At 40.9% G+C, this 15,914-nt stretch overlaps 1 protein-coding gene across 4 annotated transcripts in view; it reads right to left on the reverse strand.

Moving 5' to 3' along the window:
* Positions 1–15,914, reverse strand: part of LOC130211454 (receptor-type tyrosine-protein phosphatase delta-like) — a 255,394-nt gene that overhangs the window by 182,481 nt on the left and 56,999 nt on the right. For all 4 annotated transcript variants that reach the window (XM_056442153.1, XM_056442151.1, XM_056442152.1 and 1 more), the window contains exon 4: positions 15,200–15,243. The gene's annotated coding sequence lies outside the window, so the exon portion shown is untranslated. The remainder of the gene's footprint in view (positions 1–15,199; positions 15,244–15,914) is intronic.

Consider the following 15,914-nt stretch of genomic DNA (forward strand, 5'->3'; position numbering starts at 1 on the left):
TCCTGTTGGATTTTTTTATAGGCTTAGAAATACAAATGCTGAGTGGTGAAAAAGATTGCAAAAGGTCAGCTTCTTAATCACATCACTACATTAACTGTTTTACACAGATTTTCACAGATGATGACTGACTGCTACGATTTTACGAACAGAAAAGCCGAATACTTTGATTTTTAGCTAAACTCTTAAATTTGACAACCCCCATGGTTTTTTGGTGATTAACCTCTCACCAGTTGAGCTTCAAATTAACATTTGTGACTGGCTACATAGAAAGAACTGTTACCTTGCAACAGGGGTCTTAGCTTTTGTTTCCAAAAGACTTAAACAAGGTTCCTTTTAGCAAGCCCTCGGGTTAATAATTGCTCCCCCAGGGCCCCATCAAAAGTTTCTACCTGCTCTTGAGCTCTCACTGCCGGGCTGATGGGGCCTCTGAGCAACACAGCAGCATCACTGTATGAGCGCCATTGAAGGATATCTCTGGCTCCAAAGGAGCACGCCACTGGGACAGAGCCAGCACGGTTGATGATGTCACATTGTGACAGTGGCGACTACTTTAGCTCCAAACTATTGGATGTGGCCTACCCAGGGACTGTGAGGGTTTTATGTGGGGTTGTGTACCATTGTGTAATTGCACGGTTCCGTGTGTGAAACTCCAAATTTATATGCAGGGAAACCGCCAAACATAATATTTTTTACAAGCAGTGTTTTGCTGTAAGCACAGAACATTCTTGGAATCCTCAAACAAATAATCGAATGTGTATTTTGTAGCCACAAACAACTCAACGATCTCATCTCTTATTCATACACCACTATGCATCTTGACAGCTTCAACAACAACACATAGTATTGCAGCCAAGTCACTCTAGTCTGCGTTTGTCACAGCAAAAAAGACCGCAGATAAAACCCTGATTAAAGCTCTTGCCGTGATACGAACGTTATCTACCTCTGAAGTAGTCGCTGATATGTTTCCACCATGACAGTACAAAAGGCAACGCTGTTGTTCCAGTCTTCTACTCATGCAAGCATGGATCCCTGGTGACTGCACATTGGCTGCCTGTCCACGGTGTCGAGCAGCAGCACATAAAGGCTCATTTGCACCATCTGCCAGTCGAGGTGACGGGGGCGACTCAAGTGCCAAGGGGCTATTGGAAAACTACTGTGCAGCTGCCACAATCTACCTGCTCTTCTGACTTTCTCTCTATGGAATAGGCCTTGGTTAAATTGGTGTTTTGGTGGCTTTTGAGGGCCAGAGCTGATGAAAAGCTGAGACATGGTGCGCTTGCACACAGCCACAGCAGGGATTGGCACTCTTTAGCTAATGTTCGGAGCTGTTTGCTGTGACGGGAGATGGTGGGAAAGGTCTGCTTGACTTTGTGTGTGACTGTTATCCTGCATAGTTCGGCTAAATTGGCAGTATTTCCAGGAGGAATGTTTTTTTTTAACCACGCTAGAGTAATGGATGAAATATCTGAACAACTATTGGAGGGTTGCAATGAAATCCTGCCTTTTTCTTTAGTGACGTTCTTATTTAGTTTTTTTGATGTGTCTACGGCTATCAGATGGATTGCTCTGACCTTCAAGGTTACCAGAACATGAATCCTAATGACTTGTCACAATAATTGCAGAACAAATGTCAGTAAATTTGATGACATTCTGTCCTATATTTAGCTAACTTGAACTCTCATTGTCAGAGTCAGAGAAGACAGTAGACAGTTGTAGTTAAGTATTTCGCCGACCCTCTCTTTAAACTGCTGATGAAGCGAGGGATTTCACTTTGATAGTAATTTCAGCATAGATATTCTTCGACAAGGATGTTTCACGAGGGTTGATACTGTCCCTTTTCATCTCTCTCAAGACGTAACACTTCCAGAAACTTCCTAACCATGCTAGTGATCGTTCGTGCAATGTGTCATGCTTCTGACGGTTTGATTGTTTCTGTGTTTTCACATGCAGGGGAGCGGAGAGAAAAATAAAGCTTCATGTGTTGCTCAAGGTCCTTTTAGATACTCTCCATCCCACATCTCCCTGCACAATTAATTTGAGCTTTGGGGTGTTATCAAGAGGGAGCCTGGCAAAGCAGCATGACAGAAAAACGGCCCAGAACCCCGAGGCCCTGGGTGGGAATTAATCGGTTTGACAAGATCTCTCACAAACGATTTGCCCGGCTTTCCTTCAGTTGGATGTTGCCACTATCCTGCATATCGGAGGGGGTGAAGAATAAGCATGTTTCAAACATTATGCGGACTAAATCGATTCAGAATGTTGAAGTGAGCAGTGACAAGGGGGTTGTTGTTGTTGCTGTGTTGGAAACCATGTAAGGAAAACATGCAGCCATTACAGGTGTTGGGTGTTAGGGCAGCCTTAGGGGCACGCTCGATAAGTGAGCATCAGCTTTGTTTAAATCAACCGTGCATCCATGATGAAACATTCCAATCATGACCAGCTGACATCCTTTTCTCCACAAAGAGTGTCGTCCTGAGTCAAGTTACCAAAAATGGTTAGCCTTGCTCTACGCGTGCTTTCAAAAATATTGACATCAAGCAGATGTTTGATGCATTAACTGGGATGCAGAAATTAATCAAAGTAATGATTGAATAATTATCTCAAGTGCAATTAATTAAACATGCCAATGAACTCATCTTGAACAGCTGTCCCAGCTTCACCACTTAATCACTTGTGAGAATTACCAAACACAAATGGAGGACGCGCAGTGCATGCAATAATCTCCGCAAAGTGCATTGTTTACAAACAGTAATTAATATCACACCGTGTATTAGCAGGCAAAGTGACTGCAGCGCACTGCTATAATTGTACCAGGGAGAGTTGGGTTTCTTCCCCACTCTAGCCTCAGACACCTCTTGTTAAGACGGGAGATAAATTATAAGACTAAGTGCCGACATTATAGACCACACTCACAAATTCTACACAGATTTACAATGTTTTTTTATTCTATGCAGTGGGTTGTGAGTGCCGAAGTTATTGAAAATGCCCCCAAAAAAACATTATTCATTGCAAAATCTATGATTTAACCTACCGAATGTTGTGGACACCATTAACCTAATAATTAATGCGCAGCTTCTACCCACATACTGTAACATGGATTTAATATTGTGTTTTTTTGTGCCTCCAAATATATTCATTCCCACTATATGTTTTGGTGAAGAACAGCCTAAAAAGTGTCAGTTAGCTCTTGAATGGATGGGGAGTTTTTACCACATCAATGTGGTAGTCCGTGGCATTCTGCGATGAGGTCATCGCTTATACGGCTTTCATGGTTGGTGGAGCCTCACTGTCACAGCGGACTCCAGGAAATAGTCTGTGTGGTTCTGACATATGAGGGATCTATCTCAGACAGACTAGCGTCTGGAAACAGGAATGGAGATTGACCAAAGAGTGGCACCGGCTAGCCGACAGCCTGCAAATGACCCGGACAAGAACAGTCACAAACCTTTCATACATGGTCGTTTATGAGTATCAAGTTATGGTTTACTGATAGCAATAATAATGCATATATGTAGCTCACCACAATGGATGACAGTGTTATGACACACATTATTATTTTGTCAGTATTTACTTGCACTTATTATGGCTTACATAATGTGGTGCTATTATCCTAAGAATATAAAATGACTGTTTGATTTTGAATAAGAAAATGGATAATTGACATCCTCATTATGATTTTGATATTGTTCACAGTAGTGTACATTTTAGCAAAGATGGTACCATCGGAGCACACGTGAGATACTATAGTATTAAAGTCAACAAAGCAAACTGTTTGCCTCACTGAAGTTCATCTGAAAAGATAGAAAATCAAATGCCTCAGAGGCAAAGACAGAGATCATAAAGTACAGCGTTGGTGGTTTTTCCATTCCAGACCTTTTTTTGGTGTGTATTCTCTCTGTGTACATACAGCGTGTATAGGAATTTAAAAAAGACCAAGTGACTTTATTGATGCTCAACCGAGTATACAAAGGCTGCTTTTGAAACACCTTGTTCACTGAGGTCTCAAAGAAACTGAAAAAGAGAAAGATAAGAGCTTCTTTTTTTTATCATAGTATTTCATTTTTTTTCAAGAGCATTTTGGAATAAACACTTCATTAACACACAACAGTGGTCAGACAATGGACATGAAATCTGCATTTGAAGCCACAGTTTCTTGAAATTAAATGTCACGAACGTTATCAATTAATATGTGGAAAAGCAATTATCTTGAATTGTGTCTTTGTCGGCAGTCTGTGGACATCAATGGAAAATGAAATGTGCAATGAAGGAATGTGAAAGGCCTTAATCATCCTTGTGTTGTTGCAACAACATTGTTGAAGCCGTTGTAGTTTTTTAATTATTTTTCTGTCTGTCTTTTCTGTCTGCCGCTAGTATCGTACTCTTTATGGCTTCAAGAATTGCAGATTTTGACTGGGTTAAGTAAACATAAATTTTTCCGGCTTAGTCACTTTGATAATGTTATTGTTTGTCCAAGCACAGTGTTTTGTTGGAATCGATTTCCCTCTAGGATAATTGCTGTCATGCCTGGTTTGGCTAAATAAGCTATTACACCCGAAGAAACTCTGGCAAACTAAAAGGGCAGTACTGACACTTTGCATAAGAATATACTAAAAAAATTACACAGACAAAAAAAAAAGGTTTTAGGGCACACTGCTGTGCAAAGCTCTCAGAACAATTTGTAGAAGTAATAATATGAATAACTTACACTTACAAGTCAGTTATTTAATCACACGTCTCTTTTCTTTAAGGTTATTGGGTGCTTTATGTACCACGTCTACCATTAGACATTAGACAGTTGTCTTCTTTTCCAGTCGACCACGGTTCATGTCACATTCACATCATGAATGGCAATAACATTTGCTGTTAAAGAACTCTGCAATATATCATGGAGCTTTAAGCTGTGGTGGTTTGGACACACTTTTACTGGAATTGAAGCACATTACCAACAAGGAGGTAAACGGATCATTCAGTAACTCTCATTGAAAGTCTCTCAAACCCCCAATTCACTGTCACCTATCAAGAGGAGCCTAATGTATATTTGTTCACACACAAGTAAAAGGTTAAAAGGTTAATTTCTGACTTGGACCACAATTCTCTTTGCTGTTGTGGCAGCGCAGACCCCTCCCACCCTTTCTCCCTCCTCAATTCGCGATTACACAATTGTGTTTTTGCACGAGAGCATGCACACACACACACTCGCGCGCACACATGGTACTCTTTCTCCTTCCCTCAGTGTACATGTTGCAGCAGAGCCATCCATCCAAACCCGCAGACCATGAAATTAGGTTAAGACGTAAGGCTGTGAATGACACAGGTGTGGATACAAATGAGAACATCCGAATGAAGAAGTACAGATCCAAGAGTGCTGACACTGTAGTCGTTATAGGCATTCAGAAATGTATTCCGCAGCCTCCTCCTTCATTTTATTTAGCCCACTTTTCCTGCTGTGTATTAGTGGTCAAGACAGCGCATTAGCATACATGCTGGGATGCTGTGCGAAGGGATATTAGGAGCTCTGTCATAGACCAAAATCTCATTTCCCATAGAAAACTTTAAAGTCGTTCAAGCTTGCCAGCACTATTCTGCTCCCTTGTATAAATCGGAGCAGTTCCTTTTTTTTCTTTTTCCCTTTTAGAATACATTGAGATATATTCAATGCAACGGTCTTATTAAAATAATGTGCCCTCCATGGATGACTAAAATGAGCATAATGACAATAATTGCAGCTCCTTTCTCATGATAATATTAATTTACTAGCCGTATGCCAGATATAATTCTGGTATTGACCACTTCTGCCTAAGACACTTATTTTGCTTATTTTTTGTTCCTGTAATAGGTCTAATTATCTTGCTATATATAAACATTACAGCATTTCCTCTAATGGCACTGAAAAATGGCATTTATTATATGCTGTAAAATGTATCAATATGAAGATTATTGGGAAGGAGCCTGGGCTGTAACGTAGCAGCTGACTATGAGCTGCTTTTAGTCATACAGTACAACAACATGGCTCTGAAAACATATTTGAATTTGTATTAAGTTGTTTGTAAAAAAAACATCTTAAGACCCCATCTGATAAAATGTAAAATGTTCACACTGTTGTAAAGAGAGAGTACAGAGCCTTTTAAAGATTTAAGCTATTATGTTGCCAGAAGGTTCTAATTTAGGGCCTCACTATTTACATATGTTGATTCTGCAAAAGACACATTTTTGCAAAAAGGCTTTTTTGATTTCCTTTGGCCATGAGAGATACTTCAGAAGCCATGAGCGTCAAGTGAGAAACCTTCTGATCTGAATAGTTTCTCTCTGTGTGTATGACTTAAGAGCGGGTGGGTGAAAAAAGGTTTTGCCAGAATAATCCTTCTGAGTTCCCTACAGAGGAAAACAGCTGTAAAAACAGGTGGAAAAAGGTGTGTTGTTTTTTAAATCAGGATAATTGTTGTCGGTGTTGTTATAATACTCTTTGTGGCCACAAGAGGCTGAAGTGCACCACGACCCATTGTTCTCAAAGCATGTTTTCTTCAAAGAGAATCTACTGTACATATGTTGTGTGTTATCATCTTGTGTATATTAAACCCTACAGGGTGAAAACATGATTGCATTAGGACCTATAAGAACGTTGACAAAAATAACGGGGGGACCTACTCTGAAAAATATAGAGGCCCATGTGTTCATCATCGAATGTGTGGAGCTGTATTAGCAGCTACTCATGTCTGCTCATACTACAGGCAGGAAGAGTAAGCAGCAGACATAACTGTGTGTCATCCGTTTATCTACAGTGTTACAGCTGCTCCTTTGACCTTCAGATCACTATCCAATCAAGCAGCTCGCTTTGAAGTGCGGACACACACATGCGGACAGAAGTGAGTTCAAATTTAGTGCATTCGATCCCAAAAGTCACAGTAAGTGTTAACACAGCCAGAGAGACTCACATCTGCTAAAAGGAATACACGGATTATATTAATTTTCTGAATTGTGAGTGCACTTTATTAGGAAATAAGTCAAGACCAATTACTTAAAGATGATTCCTTGAAGGCAAATCAATTGTGATGTGTTTTTGGGAGTTATATAAAATGGTGATGGTAAAGTGCACAGACCTTTCCAGAGAGTGTTGGTGGAAAACAACCAATCAATCTAGAGTTTGGAACAGCCGGCCATAATAATGTGTATTCTGTGTACACTCTTCTCTCAGTGGTCCAAATGTGTTTCTATTTTGCCAGAAAGAATCCAGACAAGACAAAACAATCACAGGGCTGTTAAACCATCAGATTAATGATCAAAGTGCTGTGGAAAGGGCCACAGCGATTGAAAGCAACCACACACAACACTGGTAATGTGAGAGCACCATATTGATTATTGTTTTTACTATAATAGGTATTGACCTGTGCATCAGTGAGGATTTGCTGATGTCTGCAGTCCTTCAAATTCCACCGAGTTCAAACATGAAAAGTTTCTACCCCAGTCACCAAAGGTCTACATTGATACAAAAGACTGCTGAACATTTAAAAGGAAATGGAATTAGTGCAATGGGTGAATGTGATATCAGCTGAATCGGATTTTGATTGATAGGCCCTGAGGGGCCATGTGGGGTGCATGAAAGGGAGTGTCAAGAATTAATTTGCCAACTAATGATCCCTTCTGTTTTTGGATTATGTTTAACCTGGGTATTCAAGATAGCATGACAGCAAGAAGGAAGGGGTGGACGTGTGAGTGGAATTGGAATGCCAATCAAAGAAAAAGAAAAACTATACACAACAGCGCAGGTTTAACTAATTGTTCCGGAAGGCTTTAATACATTCGTACATGGGGCTGATCACAATGAGGACCAGCAATGTGTGTGCCAGAAAATAAACCATTGCCTGGCGTTTTTAGCATCAGGCGTGGAATTACACCGCTCTTTGATGCAGTCGGCCCAAACATTACATTACATTACATGTCATTTAGCAGACGCTTTTATCCAAAGCGACTTACAATAAGTGCATTTCAACCTAGAGTATAAACTAAGAACAACAAGAATACAGGAAGTAACATTTCCTCAACATAGTCGAACTACAAAAGTACAACAATAAGAGCTATTTAAGTGCCACTGAAGTGCAAATCTGTGTTTTAATCCAGATATAGTCGGAAAAGGTGTGTTTTCAGTCTCCGGCGGAAGATGTCGAGACTTTCTGCTGTCCTGATGTCAGTGGGGAGCTCGTTCCACCACTGAGGAGCCAGGACAGCAAACAGTCTGGATTTCGAGTGATTAGCTCGAGGTGCAGGAGGCACAAGTCGATTGGCTGTTGCCGAGCGGAGCGAAACCACTTCCTGTTTTGATTCCGGTAGATGCGGTCGGGCTAGCTAGCTGGTTAGGGGGAGGGAAGGGGAAAGGTACACCGCATGTTGTGATAGTTTTGTGTGTAGAGAGAGAGAGAGACATTTGATCGCCTGGCTGAGCCCCACTCTACAAGCACCTGACTTTGTTGTGCAGTTTGAAAGTGGTCGTGCATATTGCGTTGCGTATATACTGTACATTATAAACAAAGATGCATTTGTAACATATATTTATATTCGAAGCCTTACACGTGGAGTTAGCATGGAATGAAGACTGCAGTGGAAAATCAGCGCATTGAATGTGCTTACTGTGCTTGTCTGCATAATCACACACACACACACACACGTAATTAATAAGCACTTGTGGGATGCCAAAGGGTCAAGTGGTATTCAATCTGTATGATGGAAATTTCTGACGCAAGCTAATATTTCCTGATGCGTTCTTCATCATTTGCATACTGGATGCTGCATCAGCGGGCGCCTATTGTCAGAGCTTTGTATTTTAATGTCAACACTATTATTACAGCAGGTGATGCAACAGCAGGTGTCTCTCTGCCTGCCTGTCTGGTATACCCTGTCTGTCTTCTTGTGTCTTTGTGCCTCTCTCTCACTCTTTCTCTTTTGGCCTCTCCCGCTCTACTTCTCTCAGTTTTGTTGAACAGCTATCATTATGTGTCTGCCAAACACAATCCACTTGGAAGCCACTATTTCTCCCCTCGGCAAGCGTCTATTTCTTTTAGCTTTGACATTGTACCACTCTTTCCCACTCACTCTGACTGTAATGGGTGAAACGGAGAAAGCTCCTTGTTGCTGTCTCGCCTCTCGGTTCTTATTGTTTACAGCCGAAGCCCTGACAGTGTTGCTTCAGACTAGTTTGGGGAGAATGGACACTTTGACATTTCCCACCCTGAAATGTGGCAGCGCATGGTATTACTTGTAAACACTGTTCATTACTGCCTTGACAGCTGATGACCAAGATGCAACCCTCCTGCACCTGACTTTCTAACTTAAAGATGTTCTGAGCAATCAGAGCTGAGAAACTGTGCTCTTTGCTATCTTCTTATCTTGGGCTCTTCTCTCTCCTTGTTGTTACGTTCAACCATATAATCAAGTGCACTTTATCGCTGTCATGTCTGCATAGGTCCGACTATGTTTTCAACTCGGGCTCGACTGATGTTGAGAGACTTCAGAATTTTTGCAAAAGGGATGGAAAAGAGATTAGATTATCTTTGAGAAAAGCAACAAGAAGCGGATTTGTAGCCATAGTTTTATAATAAGGGACTTGAAGGGCAGTAGCAATAAAGGTTAAATTCATTTGTCTGTGACATTTAGCACTACAATATAAATATCCTTAAGGTTAGCATCATGAAGTCTTAATGTCCAGTCAACAGCAAAGGAGATTTCAGGATGGGTCATTAGTTGTGGCCTATGTATAGGTCAGTAAGCCACTAAATTAATCTTCCAGTACAACACGGAGTCATGCCATCTGCAGAAGTACTCTGATGATTCTGCAGTGGTCGGGTGTATTAGGGATGGACGGGAGGAGGAGTACAGGGCAGTGGTGAGTGACTTTGTAAAGTGGGCCGATGAGAACCACCTGCGGCTGAACGTGGCCAAGACCAGAGAGATGGTGGTGGACTTCAGGAGGAAGGCGACAGCTCCTACACCTCTGAGTGTCCTGGGAGTGGACGTGGACATGGTGGAGGAGTACAAGTACCTGGGCGTCTCCATCGACAGCCGACTGAACTGGAAGGCCAACATCAACGCTGTGTACAAGAAGGGGATGAGTCGACTTTTTCCTGAGAAAGCTTGATCCTTCAACGTGTGCAGCAAGATGCTGGAGTTATTCTACCAGTCGGTTGTGGCCAGTGTGCTGCACTTTGCCATTGTCTGCTGGGGAGCAGCATCAGAGCCGGTGACACCAGCCGTCTTAACAAACTGGTTAGGAAGGCTGGCTCCATCATCGGCTGCCAGCTGGAGCACCTGGAACAGGTGGTGGAGAGGAGGACGTTGAAGAAACTGGTGTCCATATTGGACAACCCGGACCACCCTCTCCACCACCTCCTACAGGGACAGAGGAGTACTTTCTCCAGACGTCTCCTCACGCTCCGCTGCCACAAGGACAGATACAGGAGAACATTCCTGCCGACGGCTATGAGGCTCTACAACAGTTCACCTCTTGCCAGATCACCCTAACCCTTCTTATATTTGTGTTTTTTTATTTTTATTTTTATTCTTGTGTGTTGCTGCTACTGGCTCGACAAATTTCCCCTTGGGGATTAATAAAGTATATATCTATCTATCTATCTATCTATCTTTATAATATTTAATGAGCTTGTAAAACTGTAAAAAAAGGTTTTGTGTTTCTTGCATGTGTTCTACTAAATGATAAAGACTCTATCTGCAATTATGACGGTGCTGTAAAAGCCTAATGTGTATAATATTCATAGAGTTTAGCGCAGGTGCTTCTGTACTTCCTTGTGAATCCTTAATCCATTGCTCATACATTACAACATAGCTTTCCCTCAGTTGTTTCAGAATCACATTTTAAGTCATCATAGATGATTTGGCAAGGACACTTTAATGAATCTGAAGAGGTCTGAATTGCTAAGAGACTATCACTCCAGTATTTACAAGAGGGAGTAAGGTGATTTCATTGTTTTTTCACATTTCAATCTGCCCTACAATGAGGTGCACAGCTGTTTGCTTTAAGGGATACTCTAGGATATAACACATGACCAAGTAAATGACATGTTGTTAAGATGTTAAGATGTTTCAGTGAGATGGATTTATGGGATATATTCCTCATCAACATGTAACAATATTGAGATTGTAAAAAAGCCTAAATCTTGATTTATACATCTTGTATATTATTATAATGTAAATATAAGACCTTGTGTCTTTGTGGGCCAATTTTTGTGGGCAGATCAAGCTTCTTACAGTTAACAAGATATAAAGATTCTGTGTTCATTGTTTGGTAATCCAGTTGGACACAGCCATAGAGAAAAGAGAAAACAACTATATTTGAGTCAGGATAAGTATGGTATCATCAGCATAATGCAAATACAGAAAACAATACATGTTTCTGCTGAATAAAAAGCGAAGCCTTATGGTTCCACAGAAGTATAAATGGAGGGAAATTTGATTTTTGATTAGGTTCAACCAATCAACAGGATACATATTAGAACAATATTAGAGTTGTCAAACATGTGCTGGTGGGACGATCTGTTCAGTGCCTCGTTTGGAGTGAGGCGTCTGAATTGAAAATTAATAATTTTTAGCAGAAAATAAAGATTCCCAAGAGCAACTGTAGAACTGAGATTTTAATTTAGAGTGGCCATATAGTCTTCATCTCAATTACATGTCTTCCCATTAAGAGGAGCCATTGATATCTGGATAATCCAATTGAATATATTGTTCTTCAGGTACATGTTATTAATCATAGTTTATTACTAGACTTGGTCAATAGTATTGTCGATCCAGACAGATGTAGTACCCAAGGCTACCCCTATAAAGATTAAAATATACTTATATGTGTATATTAAAATATACTTATATATATATATACATACAATACAATCACAATAATAATAATAATAATAATAATAATCCCAATAACACTTTCTGTGTCTATGCTGACTCGGCGGTGTGGATGATGCCTTTGTTCAGATGGGAAAAATATCATGAGCATTAATCATGAAATGATACATTTATGGATGAGTTTTGGAGTTTTAAATAATAGATTTGACCATGAATCACTTGGCACTCATGAGCCAATGATGTAACCAATAACCAATCAACAAAGTGCATTGTTGGAATAATCCGTAGCCAAACGTGATTCATGGCCTGTGGTCAGAGTATGAGTGAATACTCCACGGTGGTGATTTTGTTATATGAGAGTAAACTATTGGAGAGCTTTTATCTTTGTTAAATTAATTCATTAGAGGGAAGCATATTGAGCATAATTATAGGTCTTCGACAACATAAAAAATGAATTTTCAGTAACACTCAGGATCATAAACAAGTTGGATTTATTTCTACAAATGACTCAGAAGCTATACATATGCTATACATATTCTAGCTATACATATGCTAGAATATGCTGTCTTTGATATGATTAAATGGGCTTTTTCACATTCCTGATTTATTACATTCTGTAATAATAAAGATATATAGTATGCAATGAACATACACAGTGTAAGTAAAAGGAATCCTTTTTACCTGGTCTGAGATTATAGCCTCGATTATGCACATATAATATCATCTCACAGGTCTGAAAATGTTGACCCGAGCAGTCCCCTTGCTTTAATGTTTGACATGTGAAAAGAGATATGGAATTCATTTTGCTAGAACTAAGCCCTTTCATGATAGTCACTAATATCATTCATATCTGCACAATTTTCAGTTCGCTGACGGAATATTCTCATATCCGGTGAGAGAGCAAACGCCAGTTTTTCTCTCCAAAGAGGCAACAGCAATATTCCGTCTCTTTTGAGTTTATGCAAAGCATTTCCCATTTTCCTTCAACAGCGCTCACTCAGAGCAGCCATGGCAAATATCATTAAATGCCCTGCTAACACCATACTACCCCTTCCCTTCTACACACACACATACACAAACAAACAGATGCACAAAAGCCCCCCCCCCCCCCCTCCCTGTACCTCCCTTCTTATTTTTCTTCTTCCTGGCTATCACTCAGTGGCAGTGCGATAGGGAAAAGGAGTGCATCGATCTGCCAAAGTGAGCAGCCATTTCACAGGGAGAGTCAGCGCGCTGCTCCTGTCCCTGAATGGGAATTGCTCATTTCACCTGGTCGCCTTGCCTTTAGCAGACTAGTGGGGAGCCGCGGTGGGGAGGGACAGAGGGGAGGGACAGAGGGGAGGGGAGGAGAGGGGAGGGGAGTCTGGGCGCTCTGGTCAGGGCTTGGCAGGCGGCAGATAAGAGCTCCTCATGCTGCTCCTGCATGCACTGACCACTGCTGCTGGAACTCAGGCTCTCTCTCTCTCTCTCTCTCTCTCTCTCTCTCTCTCCCTCCCTCCCTATCTCCCTCCCTCTATCTCCATCTCTCCCTCCCTCCCTCTCTCCCTCTCCCTCTCTTTTTCTTACACACTAACTCACATACACACAGCTTTTCTCCACACATGTGAGGAACTAATAATAACTTTGCTGTTCTGGTGAGTCAGCCTTCTTTCCTCAGGCAAGGATGAAAGTAAAACATGGCGTCTTTATTGAGTCTGAAATCACTAACTGTGGAACAGGGCTTTAGCTCAGCCTGTATTCAGTGCACTGCCAAGATGCCATGTGTCCACACCATCTAATATTATGTCCAAAGCAGTTGCTCATAAACAAGCCAGTAACTATTTATGACACGTCTATGGACGTCGGAAAGTGCGGGAAACGTTCTGAAGTTCAAAAGTGTCCCAGCTTAATGACTTTGTCCATTGTATTTTCAATAATCAATAGCACTTTATATTAATCAATCAGGTGACACATGTAAATATTAAACATGTTCTAATATACTGGTAATGTGACGTTGCAAATGTAATGATTTGTTTCCAACATAAGATATTTCATATACCAACCTTGTCTTTTAGCTATTAACTTTATATACTTGTATCACTAATTTGTTCAGATGGAAACACTTTAGTTCCCCAGTTTCTGTTCTCATGTAGCTTGTTTCCCCATCAGTGCTACATGTGTGCACTCGACGCAAAGGTATACTTCCATATAAAAACATTTACATGTATTTATTTTTCTTTTATACAATATATACTGTACATTGGTTGCATATTGCAAGTTGCATATACGTTGCATGCTTTTCATAATCACCAATACAACGGCATTTCATACAATTTTATGGTTGCTCAGAAATAAAAAAAATGGTAATGTCTCCATTCAGCGTATTGTTGGAGAGATGGAAAGGATGCATATCGCAAAAACTCATATCAAACCATTAGTGGAAATTAAGTGGTGGTTATCTTGATATAACTTGGATGAACCAACCTGAATTTGTCATAACTGCTTCCAACACAGAGCACTTTTGGCCTTTTTGAGATTCATGATGTTTTGCCAACATATCATGTCAAGCTGAATCCGTCCCTGTGCCAAACTTAACTTAAATATAAGTGGAGCCTTCAGCCCTCCAGTATCTGACTCACCTCTCTGCCAGTGACCCCCTGCCCCTCCAACCTCCCCATCCTTCAAGTGTCCGAAACGCGTTCCATCCAGCCACTTCATTCCCCGACTTCATCCTTCACATGTTCTCAAATGTATTTCTCCCTATCTCTTCGCCCTGGTCAGCCCACTTCACTCACTCCCTCCATCTGGCCTATCTCTCTGCTGCTCTCCTTGCTCAGTGACAGTCTCATCACACTCTATCAATCAGGCTTGTGAGGCCCGGGCGCAGTGCAGCACAGCATCGCACAGTCCTAGTCCGGTCCCATCAGTGCCAGTCAGTCTCCCTCACTCTCTCAGTCACTTTTAAAAAAGCTTTAGGTTGCCAGATATAGTCTGTTTCCACCCCCACCACCCACACCCCCACCCCTCAACCCCATCGCAGGACAGGACATGGGAGGGATTGAGCTTGAGTCAAGGTTCAGTTTAGCACTTGATTTGATATCACTCGATATCTTTGGCTATGACTCGGTCCTGTCGCGAAACGCCGAAATATAAAAATCCCTATTTCAAACAAAGAAGGATTATTTGGGACACGTGATCGTCCGTAACCCTTGGCTTCAAACATTCATAAGCATAACAAAAAGATAGCGCAGCGTGTGGGCGCCCTTGACTCGTCGCATGGAATTTAAAAGCGCATGAGAAATGAAGCAAAACAGAGGTCAGAACATTCTGGTACTCCACTCATCAGCTATTCTTTTCAGTCTCTTACCTGCCGCAGGCCTCATCCTGTGGTTGACGTCTCAGGAAAGAGAACTGCATAAATGAGAAAGACAGGAAGAGGATAGGGATGAATAGCTTAATCAGCCTGTCGATGAAGCATTTTTATACATGTATTACAAAGAGCAAGGAACGCTTGATAGAAAAAATGAAAGCGTCAATAAAGTTCACTGCAGAGCATTTGACGTAAAACTCTTATTTTCATGTTCATTCTAATTAGTTAATTACTCAGCACCATTATTGGATAAATATGAAGTAAAGACATACAGGATACTTGTTTCCCAACCAAATTTCAGTTGAGGAAAATAAAATTGCATGTGCAGTAACGAATGACTTCACAACAGTTATCGATTGGCTTTGTGAATTATAATGAAAACCAGTGTAATTACATTTTCCTTTAAGTAGCAAAACAAATTAGGCTTGCGAGTTATTCTGGAAGTGAAGTAGGGGAGAACAGAGTATTACATTTAATGTGCTGGGTAGATTTTCTCGGGCTATTTTCTTGCTAAATGCATTAGCAGATGCTGCTGTGCCCATACAAGCCCGTGGTCCTATAATACTCGTAAATGATTAGCTATTTATTTAACCAATAAAGTGAAATGTGCTTTGGGTGGTTACAAGAAAAATTAGTTGTGGCTAAACATATATATATATATTTTAGCTACACTGCTTGAATTTGAATCATTATCTTTTAAACATTATTGGTG

Source organism: Pseudoliparis swirei, chromosome 21, assembly GCF_029220125.1.
Source record: "Pseudoliparis swirei isolate HS2019 ecotype Mariana Trench chromosome 21, NWPU_hadal_v1, whole genome shotgun sequence".
In the NCBI taxonomy this organism is placed as follows: Eukaryota; Metazoa; Chordata; class Actinopteri; order Perciformes; family Liparidae; genus Pseudoliparis; species Pseudoliparis swirei.